At 37.9% G+C, this 15585-nt stretch overlaps 1 long non-coding RNA gene across 1 annotated transcript in view; it reads left to right on the top strand.

Moving 5' to 3' along the window:
• The first annotated feature begins 203 nt into the window (after window positions 1-203).
• Window positions 204-15585, top strand: part of LOC124709245 — a 54713-nt gene continuing 39331 nt past the window's right edge. The window contains exons 1-3 of the long non-coding RNA XR_007005396.1: window positions 204-439; window positions 578-641; window positions 13464-13551. This is a non-coding gene — a long non-coding RNA (uncharacterized LOC124709245). The remainder of the gene's footprint in view (window positions 440-577; window positions 642-13463; window positions 13552-15585) is intronic.

The raw sequence follows: 15585 nt of genomic DNA, 5'->3' as shown, positions 1-15585 counted from the left end.
GTAAATTAGCATATAATAAGGCAAATTACAATAAAAAAATTCTGACAAAAATATAAGAATTTGGTATCGACAAATCCGGTAGAAAAAACACATCTCCCAGATCCATTACATAGGGGACGACCATTTCCACAATCTGCGCATCCACCCTCGAACCTCAACGCTATGGATTTTTATCTGGAGGTATCTAAGATAGACATTCTTCATTCAAAGAAATTCGTCAAAGTGCTATGGAAAACTGTAATTGTAGTTTACACAATTCAATGATCTTTGAAAGTTTGCAAGAGTTCATGCTCCGATGAGTGTATGCATGTATATAGGTAATAAGACGAAGATGTTATGGACTTAGGCTTATCTTTTGTGCACTGAAAACTTTGAAGAATTTTGTATCGGTAACAACAGATGGATTGAGATACAAATGTACATGTAGGCTCCCACAAATGTATGTAAAATATTCCTAACACTCCTTGTACATCACATTGTTTGCAAAGCTTTTAATTTTACTTTTTAAGCTTGAGTGGCATAACTTAAGTTGAACAAATGTGTGTTGAAAGTTACATCCCCTGAATTGTTGGTGTAGGGCATAACCTGCCCAGTATTCATACAGTTGCACGAGATAAACCTCCTACAACCTCACTAAATAGGTATGTAGAACTGACACTTAGCCTAGGAATAAAACATAACAGTCTTTTGTGTTCCCAGTTTGACGCATTGTCAAGTTATTGTTCAGATCTTTGCAGATTTTAGTAATTTTATTTCAATCTTGACAAAAAGTTTGTGCCATTTTGTGTTTTGTTTGTGAAACAGGAAGTATGGCATATTATGGTGCATTCAGGCCCATAGGTAAAGTGACTATAAAATGGCCACATCTTCCAGCATCTACTACAGTTACTCTGCCCTGTAGAATTCCATGTAGTCTCAGCAAGCTGCTATGTATCTGGAAGGCACAGTAAAGAGGAGTGTCCTCTTGGAAACTGGTAACATATATACTAAGAGCTATGTTTGTGTCATGCTGGTGAGAGAGGAGAGTAGTGTCCAGGAAACTGGTAACTGACTCCACACACTGGGGTGTTGGAAAGGCCTGCTTTTTTGTGGCTCGATAAGGACGTGTATGAAGAAATGACAGAGAAAAGATTGGGGGATTGTATTTATGCACTCTTCTGGAAAGCTTCACATATATCTTCATTGTGGAACGGTCATGAAATTACCACTGATACAAAGGAAACTGAATAACTTACTGTGAACGGGATGACAATGAAACCAATCTAAATTATGTAGTGTGTGTAAAGACCACAGTATTTCTGATCATGTTCAGGGACATAATGAAAAAACAGAAGAAACCAGTGATGCAAAATCACAGACTATCATATGTGGAAATGCGTAACAATCCTGCACTGAATAAAAAAAGTCTGTATTCCAGATTCCAAAGACAGGGTAACTCCCCATTTTGCCACCTCTTGGGGTGACTGTGTTCACAGTCTGCAATTACAGCACTTTCAAAAACATGGCCACTTAGATGTAGGAAGCTCGTTTTTATTTACCATTTACTTCAAATAAGCTGATTCATAATGTTCATCATCGATCAATACATATAAATATTGGGCCGTACATGTGGGACTGCATGATGAGCTCTTGCTGTGTTGCATAGCAGGTGTGCGTACAACCATCAGTCTCGTAGAAGTGTTTATTTACTGTATTTTTGTAAGTAGTAACAGCATTTCGGTTGGCATGATCAATGGTGGAAATCTTAAACAAGAAAAAAAATCTATGTAATGTCCTGCTGGTTCTTTACTGTGATATTGAGTGGTGAAGTAAAATCTGATAGGAAGCAAAGACTTCCTATTATTCAGTCTTGCTCACCTTACTATTTCGGCAACCTCACCACCCACTTCCGACTGAACATTTTCTCAGAGTGCTGCAGTTACTGCTAGAAGTTAAAACTGTAAATACAACATCCAGTTCTCAAAATAAATACGATACTTCTGTTAAACAATGTATCATATATTGTTCTGTAGTTTACAATAACTATTCAATACAAAAATGCTTCTTCATTCCCAACTCCCCAATTATATAGAAAAAGACTTAAGCCCACAAATGATATGCCTTATGTAATAGATTCCAATTGAATGTGTGTATAAAAAGTTTTCTCTTCTCCGCATGATGTCATAGGCATTCTTACAGCCACTCTTCCTATATGGCATGCACCGTATCTCGAAGGCAGGACCCATCCAGCCAGCAGGTACCGTGAGTGTGGTAAGCTGTTTATTGTCGACCCAGCTTGCAGATACATTGCATCCATCCACTTCACAATACATGTGCATAAATAAAACATACATCGAAACAGTAGTTTATATAATTAATTACAAAAATAAACTTTTGTTGGTTCGAAAAATGCTGATGCAACACACCACTTCATCAAAGTGATATGTCGCACTACGTATTTCTCCCTTAGATGAATGTCAACACTACTGTGAAACATAAACCAAATAGTAAATATTTGAAGTTCAAAACTAGTTAAACTTTTTATTAAAATATTAATAGTTCATACCATATTTAATTGATGCGTAATCATTGCTCCAGTTGCATTCTGATTTTAATAAATATACTTATTCTTGTTTATTATGTGGGGAATGCCCCACGATATGTAATAAACTGGTAATCATACGTGTGTAGTTGCCTTAATGTCAGTTTGACTATGGGATATGGGATCTCAGATAACAAATATTTGTTATCTGTTCTGCAATTTTACAGTATCTTTTGTTTTCTCTGATTAACTATTCACTACTAGGACTTACAATCCACTGGCCATTTAGTCTGTCATAGATATTTCATCCAATCAAATACATTGCCCCCAATACTCAGACTTTTCTAGCCATGCTCATAAAACTTCTGGAAATAACTGGATGTGTGCAGCACCTTGGGCAAGAAAAACTAAATAAGAATAGTGATTCCTCTTGGAACAGTGTATGAGACTCTACAAAACTCAAAGAGCTACACTGGATTATTTTCCTGTGTGGCTGTTAAAGGGAACATCACATTCATTGTTATGAGGCCAGTTTACTTTTATATTTATTTGTATGGTTCACATGTAGTGTAAAAATGCAGATATATTAACATTAGTATATGATATAACAAAAATACATAGAAACAAAACTATATAACATTAACTAAATGTCAAAATCTAAGCTTCTAACCCATATGAGAGCTGTATCGTTGGCTCTCATGAGGTTGCTCCAACTCCCCTGATAGGAATGCAACAAGCATTCATCCCTAACGTGCACGATTGTCTGGTTCAGAGCCCCCCAGTCACAAACTAGAGTGTCTCTAGCACCCCATTTGTAAAGTGCGTCTGCACATCCACCATGACCAAGTGAGCTCTGTTCAGTTTGAACCGTAGTTTCCTCTTGAGTTCTGTGCCAGCAATATCACAGCTACAGTTTCAAAACCACTCATGCTCTTTAGCATATTCAGGAAGGTGACAGTTCTGATACCATAGACCTCTCACCTCAATATTACTGCAATTGAGCTGTTTCGTTTGCTGTAACGGTGAGTTTCTTGATCAGAGCCACAGACTTGGTATGTCATCCTGTATGGTTAATTCCAGGATCTCTCTTCCACAAATTGCAGGTGTATAGCTGTTGCTCAAAGCACATTGATCAAGTTGGTGTGGCAGCTGTTTAGCCACAATGGAGCTCAATAACCAGCTATTGAGAAGACCAGCATTATAGATGGTGTGCGCAAGGTGTCTGCTGAAACTCCTCATGTCATTCCACATAATTTTTGAATAATTTGTAGTGAGTTCTTATCTTGGCAGTGGTATTTCCAAGGCATTATTTATGTGAAAGTGTGCCGTCAAGGGTGACACCAGGGTACTTAGGGTACTTATTATGGCAAAGAGTGTTTCCATTAAGTTTCACTCTGAGCCCTGTGTCAGCTTGTTTGGTGTTCAGATGGGATGAACATACTTAAATTTTACTTGTACTGGGTTTAAGTGCCACTTTGTGAGAATTGTCACTGCTTGCCCGAGGTCTTTCTTTCTACAAACAAGACCGATATTATCCACCCAGCAGAATTTTGTTGACTAGGTATTGGGAAGATCGGAGGTACATAGGCTGAATAATAGGGGGCTAAGATGGAACTCTGTGTAGATCATTACTTAATTTCCTCTTGTTGCTCATATTTTCTTCCAAGTAAATACAGAAATACCTATTCTTTATCATGATGTTGATGAGAGTGACAGTTTTTCAACATCAGATTGTTTTTAGTAGTTTCTTTATCATCCCTTCTCTCCAGACTGTGTCAACATCTGTTGGCTATGGCACATTTGCTGGCTTGTAAACATTTGTGTAATTGTGTCCTCCATTTGTCTCAAGACATAATGGCTCTCATTTTTGTGTTCATTCAAATGAGGTGAGCATGCTCGATATTGCTCCTTACATATATGGCAACAGCATACACACTGTGATACACAGCACCCATAAGATCATAGCCATGGACCCTACGTCTTTTATACACAGGTCTTCCATAGTTGGAACTTGTGTTTCCTCGATTAGAACTGTGTCTGCATCATTATCAACAAGGAGCTTAGACAGGTAGTCACCTTTAGCTCCGCTAATGCCTTCTATATTTAAATGGCATACTGGGACTGAAGGGCCAAATGCTTTATTCAGTTTGTTCCGAGGATGTCCATTTTTGTAAAGCTTTTTGACGTTGATTTGCCTGCTTGTTTGTAACCAGGAAATCTAGTATTCGGTCTGGCTGCCAATTCATTCTAGCTTATTTAGCATTACACGGGATGCACATGTGGTATTCTACTATGGATGCGAGTTAATTTACAACTCATGAGTTTCCTCATCAAACACTGTCAGCACTCATAAGCTGCCACCAAACTAGAGAAGGTACATGTTTGGAAAAATTATCAAACGTTTGTTGTTGGACATTCTGTAATCAGTTACCTATCTTTCCAAACCTGAATAACAGCATAGGAAACTCAGACACTTGTCTCTCTACTCATGTTGTGTCGTCTTCAGATCAGCATATGGAAGGAAATTAACAACTCAGATAAGTTATATTTCTTTGCTAGTTTGGATGAATCTTGAAACTAACAGTACTAACTGTCAAGATATACCTCTTTCCACACACAGATTATATTTAAATGATATTTTAATATTCCACTGTGATAGTGTCCTTATTTATGTATCCTTCCTTTTCTCCCAGGTATAGATTTGCCTTTTTACTCTATGTCCACCTTACCATTCCAACTCATACATACGTACAGATTAGGGTATAATATCCTGTTAATAGCATGTACAACTCTACCTTGATATATATATATTATTGAGGTAACCTACTCCTTAAGAGGATGATCTCAACTGCAGAAGGATTTATAGGGGACTATAAACTTGTTTTCAGAAGAAACAGATCAACTGTAGACCATCTTTTTACGCTCAGACAGGTAACAGAGAGAGGTTGGACACCTAATGTTGATATTCACATGGTTTTGTAGATTTCAAAGAAGCTTATGGCAACTTATTAGTCGGCCACAATATTATTGCATCTGGGAGTGAGGATGCTTCAGTTGGCTTATTGTAGGTTTATTGTGATATTTCACCAGGACACACTGAACCACTTGGTAATATGAGGTGTGTTAAAAAAGAAACCAAACAACATTTTAAATGCTGTCCTCTTCAAAATAGTCCCCTCTACTGGCATTACACCATTTCCATCATATCATTTCTTCCAGTTTTGGAACGTGTCCTGAAACACATTTTGTGGGATGACACGTAGGTTTCTCATTGCATTGTCCTGTATCTCCTCTGTGGTTTGGAAACAACATCCTCTCAAAATGTTTTTCTGTTTGGGAAGTCCGCAGCTCATGGTTTCACGGTAGCGTTCTTGCTTCCCGAGCACGGAGTCCCAGGTTCGATTCCCGGCGGGGTCAGGGATTTTCACCTGCCTCGAGATGATTGGGTGTTGTTGTGTCATCTTTATCATCATCTTTCATCCCCATTATGGTTGGAGGAAGGTAATGGTAAACAACCTCCATTAGGACCTTGCCTAGTACGGCGACACGGGTCTCCCGCGTTGTTCCCCTATTTTTCTGTCAAGGAGTATGGGACTTCATCATCATCATCATCATCATCATCATCTGTTTGGGAGAGAGGAAAAAGTCTGCTGGGGCTAAATTTGGAGAATATGGTGAATGGGGCACAACGGGAATGTGGTGTTTTGCTAGACAGCTGCACACAAGGAGTGATGCACAAATTGGCGCATTGTCATGATGCAACATTCAGCTCTGGTTTTCCCACAATTCAGGCCTCTTCCTGTGCACAGCATCCGTCATGCACACTAGGATTCCCTGGTTGACTTCCTGGTCTTTTATCTTACCACATGGCACAAGTTCATGGTGGATAATGCCTTTATAGTAAAATAACACAACTGAAGTGGCAACTTCTTACACCGACTGTAACAGCAACACCAAATGTAGTGGGAAGAGGTAGAAGGCATCGTATTAAGACTCGTCCGAGATTTCCAAGTGATTTACTGTTTCCAACTACAATGCTGCGTTCCCCTCAGTCTGCATCACCGGGTCCTGCAATGCTGAGGACACCACTTCACTGACTGCGAAACAGCTTGGCGCAGAATGGCTGCCTCAGCGACTTGTGCAATGCCGTGCTGTGTGTCGGCCGCGGAGTTGCGTCATTGTCAGGATGCACTGGTAGCCAACTCAGCGGCCTTCGCCTCAGTGCCATCCGCTGCAAGGGGACCCACGGCGCGCTCTCTCACCGGCGTGGCTAAGAATGCGGCAACAACGAGCACCTGCGATCTGGCAGCTGAATCTGTGGCCCTCACCCTGGATGTCTCCGGTGCATGTTGGAAGCCAAGACGACTGCCCACGGTAGCAAGCTGTGGAGTGGCCTGTCGCTGGCTGGCTATGGACCCCACGTTGGCCTCAGAGGGGCAAACCAGTGACCTGTCCTGGACTGAAATGCTGACACCCCATCTGCTGCTGCATATAGCCGGTGGTGTGACACGCCCTGCCATCCAGGAGAGCTGTCACACTTGAAACCTTGTTAGAAAACCGGCACCTACTTATACACAGCTGTGCGCCTCTGTTTTGCTAACACGCCACTCTGAGTCACGTATTCAAAACACTTAGGTTGGCCAGTCGGCCCCTTCTGCCTGTGACTTGCACCATGCAAACCACTAAATGTACTTTTTCTGGCGGTTCTACGCCCCTGTGACCTCTATTTTACTTTGCAACTGCTGGTGAGCGTAACTCACTGCAAACAGGCCTGCACCTGGCTGTAACTCGCACACTCAGAAATATTGCACCAAAACTGACTTTTCCTATCCCAAATGGTAGTGCTGCTACACAACCAACGTTACCCTGATCACTGACTGAATGATGCATGCTGTTTTTGGATGAGATGACCCTTTGTCCACACACTGCAATGACTGCATCTTTGTTTTAGCATCAAAGCCATACACCCATGTCTCATCACCTGTTATGACGTTTTTAAGAAAGTTTTCATTGTCATTAACAGCGGCAAGCAGTTTGTCCTATGTTTCAACAGGGGTCTGTTTCTCATCTTCTGACGTGACGTCTCAAGTTTTTCGCTTAAAATCTGATGGCGTGATCCTACACTGATGCCCACCTCCTCAGCAACTTCCCGAACAGTTAAACGATGATTCCTGCAAATCACAGGACAAACGTTATCTGCATGGCCATCAACTGTTGATGTGGAAGGATGTCCAGACTTGGAATCGTCGCAGAACGACACTCTGCCTGCTGAAAACTTTTAAACCAACCATAGCATTGTGTGCTACCCATACAGTCCTCCCCGTATGCTTGTCTAAGTGTTTGGCTCCTGCATTAATCAGAAAAGCAGGCTGTACATGTGCTTATTTCAGTGGCTGGGGTACGCTTGCTAATTGTCCATGTGATATGAGGCAAATGACAGTGGTTTGTTCTGTAAACCTGCTGCTAGGTGTGCTCTGTACCCACAGTTCACTCTCTGTGCTGGCTGGAGCACTATTTGAAAAATTTAGTTTCTTTTCGAACACACCTCGTATGTTCATAACTCTCTTGAAATGATTCACAATGTGATGCATTTTCTTTAGTCGCCACTATATTTGTTTACTGTAATGTCACTGCATGTTTCTGGTAACAGCCACTGGATGGCAGTTGCTGTAATACCATGGTCTGGTAGTACTTTGCAGTACAATCACCGCTATATTGAAAGTTAACAAAGCTAGTACAGATGTGTATACAGGAAAGCTGTTGCAGAGTAAAGAGCACTACAGGATTGTCAGACCTTTTTAAAGTCAGAACTGCTCATAGACAAGGAGACACATTTAATCCAATACTTTTTCATTTAATTTTAGAAAAGATAGTCAGAGAATGCCAAAAATTAAAGCAATCTGGAACAAAAACTGGGTACTGTCACAATAAATTGGCATGCATACACAGATGATGATGACCCAGTAAGTGGTAGCAAAGGGGACTTGCAGCTTATGACAAGTTCTTACAGAAATATTGCAAGGAAAGCAAGTTTATAAATTAACGAGGAGAAAACAGAATACATGGGCACCCAATGATCAAACCCCGTTGATAGTGATGAATTCACTTTTAAAATGGAAGACATATTAAAATATGTGGGAAGCATCTTTATTAAGCAAAATAGAATTGAAATTAAGATTAAAGCAAGGATTACAGCAGCAAATAAATTACAGTTTGGCATACAGGACATGTTTTGCAGTAGAGAAATTTTGAGAAGTTTGAATTCAGGCTATATTAGAGAGTAGTTCTCCCAGTAGTTCTATATTGCACTGAAACATTTACATTAAGGAAAACAGATAAACCAAAACTGGTAGTATTCAAGAAAAAGATATTAACGAAAATATCTGGCCTCAAGAGGGATACCTAGTCACAGAAATGGAGGATATTAAGTAACCATGAACTGCAGACCTAGACTCACAAGCTGCTCTTGTCTGAAGGATGAAGAAAGTAGATTCATGTGGGCTGGACACCTAATTAGGATGGAAGAGAAAGGACTACCAAGAGTAACATTCTCAGAAACTGGAAGGCAGAAGGGGCTGAGGAAGGCCACAGACAAGATGGAAGAATGAAATCAACAGGAAGATAGATGATGGTCCCTGAGAAAAGGAGACTGGACCACAGAAGCCAGGAATAGAAATGATTTAGGGAAGAATGTGGAAAATGTATATGGTCCCCCAGGCCAAAGTGACAATTAAGAATAAGAAGAACCCACTCCTGCTGTAGCGCATAATCATACCTGGTTTGTATTTCATCTATTCTCTGTGCTTTCATTTTGTTCCTATGTACGTACTCATTCACTACTGAAATTCTGAGCGTCCAACTATCGTATGTTTCATGGATCCCACCTGTGTGTTAGCCTACCATGCGTACACTTCATAGCTAAGGGTATATCCCACTTGATTCCTTCCTGTCAAAAGTTGTGATATTACTTAGCAGGTGAGAAAAATTTAGTGAACGGTAGAAGGATCATTATAAAAATTTGTGAAAGGTAGTAAGTATTAATTGGAGAAGCACAACTGCAACAGTATAATCATGGAAGTTGCCAGAGAATCACTGATGTAAAAGAAGAAGGTGAAGTTTTGTGGTCCTGTTTTGTTACTCTCTTCTGGGAGATGGTCTCTTACCTTCTTCTGAAAAGTATGAACTGTACAATGCTCCTGATTTGTAGGAGAAAGTGAAGCAGCACTTTACATAATCCACACACAAATATATGGTATAAAACATGCAACTGTTTGTGGATTTATTCATAGCCTAATAATACATCAAGTCAGTAGTAAGACGAGAAGACTAAACAGTATTGATGTTCGATTTGCCTCCATTATGGCTAAAATGTGAGGAATTGTGAAAGGAGTGGCAACATAATAAACCACCTAAGGAAACACAAGAGCCAAAAGGTAAAGCTCAAACTTAACAGTATTTATGAACACTGGACTGTGTGAGTGCGTCAATGAACTAACGTACAGAGCTTCTCAAGATAGGTGACTCACCATTGTCCTGTAATTTTACATAAAAAATATGAACATTTCTATCATTAGCAATAACACAATTCACTTGTATACATATGAATGTATTTTCTTTGTGTGGTTCCTTCCTTCTTCCATCTATTGTCCACATTAAACAATGCCCAATCCAAGTAATTAATGAGCAAAGTCTTTTATGAGGATCTGAGAGGAGCAAAGATTACAATAAACTTTCAAGTTTACTTATCTTGTCATTTTGAGATGGCTCCAGTTCTCTTTGTCTAGGGATCTGATTCTTGAAGCAGAAAATCTAACATCAGCTCCTCATGGTTGGTTTGAACTAAATAAATTTGAAGATTGTTGTTGCAGAGTTTTTTACATAAAAGTATTTTCCACTGATTTTCTCTCATTTTAATATATGATATAGTATTTTGATTTTTCACATTAAAAAAGCCAAAATTACATTGTTCATACTTATTGTACAAAAATACATGTGGTCACATCAGAGGCAAGTTTACGACTCTCACTCTCTATGGAAATAACAATATTCCATAGGGTTTACAACTTTTATTAACGAATGAATTCCTACTAGTTTTCATTACATTATTAATTTCAATTATTATTTCATAAATGAATCCAGAAGTAACCATAGTAAACAGTACAGAATTGTGAGATGAATAATAGAAATATTAAGTATGCAAATAATTCATAATTTCAAATGTTTCTGAAAAGAAATAATTTTGACTGTACATTCGGAACTAGTAATTACCGATTAAAACATTGAAATTAAAATATTTTGTGAAGTTATTCCTTTTTATAAATTTTAGCTCAAAATATAATATACTTGTATAAAAGCAACTGAGATAATATTGATTGACCTGTCCAAAATTCAGGAAATAATACTGGTATTGACAACTACTGTTGGGGAATGTTGGGGAAAAGTAATGCTAGAGGAGGATGTCTCGAGGAGGATGTTCCATTACAAGGGCTACCTTCCGGTATACATCTGTCAAATCCATTTAAGTAAAAACCTTTGCTTGTTCTGCTTGGATAGTAATTCTTCCATACTAACAGCGCTATCTCTTTCTCTCTCAGTATGTTTATTCAAATTTCTAGCATCTAACACCAGACAGACACCCATGTTTGGCTTTCTCAATCCCTAATAAGGGATAATTATATGCATTTTGGCTACATTCTAAAATAACATTTTTACTCGTATACCACTCTGCAAAGACTCTCAGGAATAGTATGTGGCATGAGAGGAGGGGGGGGGGGGACTTTTATCTTAAATGTACAACTATAATCACCAATAACTACATGGTTATCCAAAAATACTTTTTAATACTTGAGTAATATTTCCTGTAGTTCATTTTTCTGTTCCAGGTTATGTTATATTACTGTGGCTTAACTTAGATGTTTTCTATTAATGCATGCTCTGTTGGGAGATGTCTTTCTATTGCTACTGTACTGGCCATAGTTACCAAGCTGACATACATTACTTTTTGCAGTTCTTGCTTAAAATCTATAAAATTATTTCTAAAAGACTCCTGATAAGTCATATTACTATATTTGTGTTAAAATCAAGCCAATCTACAACCAATAGTACATATAAATTCAGATTTATTAATTTAATAGTGTCTGTTGAAATGAAAAATTTTTAGTGGTTAATGGTGATCTTGTTTCTTCCTTAATAAGCTTTCCTTTGCTGCCAGTTATTCCAACTGCATAAACTCTGGTTACAGGCAGTTTTGAACAGTTTTGAACAGCTATATTTTTAACATGTATTTAACATTTACTCACGTTTCATCAAAGAGACTTCACTTCCAGAGTCTAAATAAATATCCACCTCCCTGTGGAAAATTTTTTCCTGTCTAATAGGTTTTATCTGCTCCTGTTTCTCTAGATTTCCTTCCTCCCCATTCATGCATAAGCCTAAAGTTGGTGGTGGCTATAAATTTCTTTCCACTGGGGCCTATTGTTCCATTGTTATGTGTTTGACTGTGGCACTGGCTCCAAAATGTTTATAGTTTATGGACAACGGACTCAAAACTGAATAGTCTGACATTGTATAAGTACATGTACCGTTTATATTATTTGTGGAAAATGCTGCTGACTGATTACTCCATAGCTTCACCTATCGCAATTTTGCTCCTTATTTTACAATAATTGCTTTTGTTCTTTTGTTGGAGTTGTGGTGAGTAACATTTACTCTCATTGTTATCTGTTTGACAGTTTACTCCTGATGTATAATCTCCCACATCCCTTGTTTAATGAATCCATACCTTCAATAAATGGCAACAAGTCATTAACCATTGGCCACCCCCACACCAAATCTCTTTTCTTACATAAAAGGTAATCTACGCACCAGAACTTGAACGAAGTGATACTCTTCTGGTCACAACAGGTATTCAATGATAAAAGGCAATAACTTGTAACTGATCTAAATCAACTACTCACTATTTCAGTGTCAAACACCCTACACCGATACCAATAAAGCGATTGTTAAACTGCTCATAATGCCCACACAGCACACAAAACCACTACAGTTTTCACATAAGAAATGTTTGAAAGCATTATAGGCACTGCTCACAGAACTTCTTGCTTATCTCTTGTTGTTACGACACCAACGAGTTGTTGTGATGATGTGCTAGGTGAGCTGTGTCGCTGAATATGGGTTCGTGGATTCAGCACCAGATGCTGGGTGAGATGAGATTGTGATGATTGAATGGCAGCTGGCCACATGGAACATCAAGAAAATATGGCCGATATCATTACAAACCTCAGTGGGGTTAAAAAATTTGACACTGTTTCACCAAATGGTTAATTCTTGTTCTTTTCTCAATTGCAAAGCTAATATTAGGTTATGCACTGCCACAAAGCTGTTGATGGTCTAGTTGCAGTTGACAACAGATATCTACTCCTACCAGTCTGTGTATTCAAAAATTTGATTTACTCCCAGTTGTATTTGTTCTGGGTTGTTGTCAGTAGTCACCGTATGCAATGTTCCACTGGTTTTTTACTGTGGTGTTGGGTGGTGAAGTAAAGTCTAATCAGGAGCTAAAACTTCCTATTATTCAGTATTGCTCACCTTTCTATTTCAGGTGCACTTATCAAACTCTTCTGATCGAACTTCATTTCTTGAAGTCTGTAGTTAATGCTGGAAGTTAAAAGTACAAATCCAGGATCCATTTCTCAAAGTAAAATGATGCTTCTGTTAAACATGTCAATGAAAATAATTAACTTTTTAAACATAATCAATTTTTGAAAACAAATCCAATTACATTTTGTTAAACATTGTATAATATATTGTACTCTTTTTTACATCATTTAGAACATCAAAATTATATTGAAAAAGACTAAGTCCACAAACAGTCTGTCTTATTTAAGAGATTCCAATTGAGTGAGTGTATAACAAGTTTTCTCTTGTCCCCATCGTGTCACAGACATCATCACGGCTGCTCTTCCTCTAAGGCTGACTTCATATTTCTAAAGCAGGACATGATGGCATGAAATAAACAATCCAACCAGCAGGTACTGTGAGCTTGTTATGGCATTTATCATCATCCAGGCTTGTAGATATGCTGTATACATCCATTTCATGATACATGCACCTAAATAAAACACACATTCAAACAGCAGATTATCTAATCCATTACAAAAATAGATATTTGTTAGTTCAAAAACTGATTGTTCAACAAACCATTTCACCAAATAATATGTTACACTACAGCTGGCAGTAACTTGTAATATGGGAATGTCTTTGAAAAGTTTTCATTGTGTTAGTGAATGATGTTGTAAATGCAACCTTCTTTTACATAAAATATTTATTCTAACTATGTACATTATCTATATATCATTTTTAATGATTGTATTGTAATTTTTCTCTGAACTAGATTTGTAGTGTGTTTATTGCAAACAATACTAGAAATATAATAAAACAGCCTTAGATCTGCTTTTGATGAAGTTATCACAGGGGTTGCATGTTTTTCAACTGCATAAATGTGCCTCTGAAGGACTTCATGACGAGAGAACTTAGAATATAATTTATAATAGCATAAACAAAACTTTTAGAAGTTTTGTTAATGGAAACACATAATTTATCTAAACATCTGAAACCATAATTATTTGCACATTCATTAACATTCAAGGAATTTACTTATACTTTGTCATAAAATTCCTGGTAGAAATGTATTAACAATTGGATGAAACCCTTAGTTATCACTTATTTGAAGATTCATTAAAGGCACTGATCTAAGGCTGGATATCTCTATCAAAAAATTATAAGCAAGGAATAATACACTGACAAAAGACATAGGATAGCCATAGGTATGTCTGCAGATAGTGGTAGTATCATCTACACGTGATATAAAAGGGCAGTGCACTGGCAGACTGTCATATATACTCTGATGATTCAGATGAGATGGTTTCCAGCATGATTGTTGCAGCACAACGGGGATTAACAGACTTTGAACGCAAACTAGTAGTTGGACCTAGACTCAAGGGGCATACCATCTTGGAAATCATTAGGGAATTCAATATTCTAAGATCCACAGTGTCAATAGTGTGCTGAGAAGACCAAATTTCAGGCATTACCTCTCACCATGCACACCACAGTGGCTGATGGCCTTCACTTAATGACCACGAGCAGCGGAGCTTGCATAGAGTTGTTAGTGATAATAGACAAGCAACAGTTTGTGAAATAACCACAGAAATCAATGTCACCTGTATGATGAACATATTCCTTAGGATAGTGTGCAAAATCTGGTGTTGATGGTCTGTTGCAGCAGATGACCAATGGGTCTATGCTAACAGCATGAGATCGTGTGCATACACGAGGTGTAAAAGGGACTCCTGGACCCATGACCATATTGGTTGAGCCCTAAATGACTAGAAACATGTGGCCTGGTCAGATGAGTTTCAATTTCTGTTGGCAAGAGCTGACAGTAGGGTTGAGTGTGGCGCAGACCCGTCAAAGTCATTATAATGATTCACCTTCCTCTAACATTACCTTCTTTCATAGAAATAACTGATACCATGTATACTATCAGTTCTTGCATATGTTAAAATTATCTCAGCTGTTTCTCTAAAACAATTCATATGATTTTGTATATGATGTATTATATTTCAGGCTAAAAAGGTATAAAAAAAGAAATTAATGTGTTACAATCGATATTTACTAACAGTTAAAATCACTCTTCTTTTTTATGAATAATTGATATTATAAAATTAATGTTATACTCAAAATTCATATTATCAATTGTACAATATAATGCAAATTATTAAATTTATTTCCAGACTCAGATATAAAATAATGTTATATCGTAGCGATGATTCATCTTTTGTTTGTAAACTCTTTTGCTTTGTAAACTCTCCAAAATATTGTTAGTACTGCAGAATGTAAGTAGTGGTGGGCATGCCTCATATGGAAATGCACATATTTTGCTACAACTTGTCAACAACTATGTAATTTGTGGTGTGAGAGAAGTGAAAATTGTAAAGTCATTGTGATTTAGAAGAATGGGATAAAATAAAATTCAAGAATAACACAGACAAATCTTCAACAGT

This window comes from Schistocerca piceifrons, chromosome 1 (assembly GCF_021461385.2).
Source record: "Schistocerca piceifrons isolate TAMUIC-IGC-003096 chromosome 1, iqSchPice1.1, whole genome shotgun sequence".
In the NCBI taxonomy this organism is placed as follows: domain Eukaryota; kingdom Metazoa; phylum Arthropoda; class Insecta; order Orthoptera; family Acrididae; genus Schistocerca; species Schistocerca piceifrons.
The sequence above is the reverse complement of the archived record's forward strand: the minus strand, read 5'-3'. Positions and strand labels throughout refer to the sequence as shown.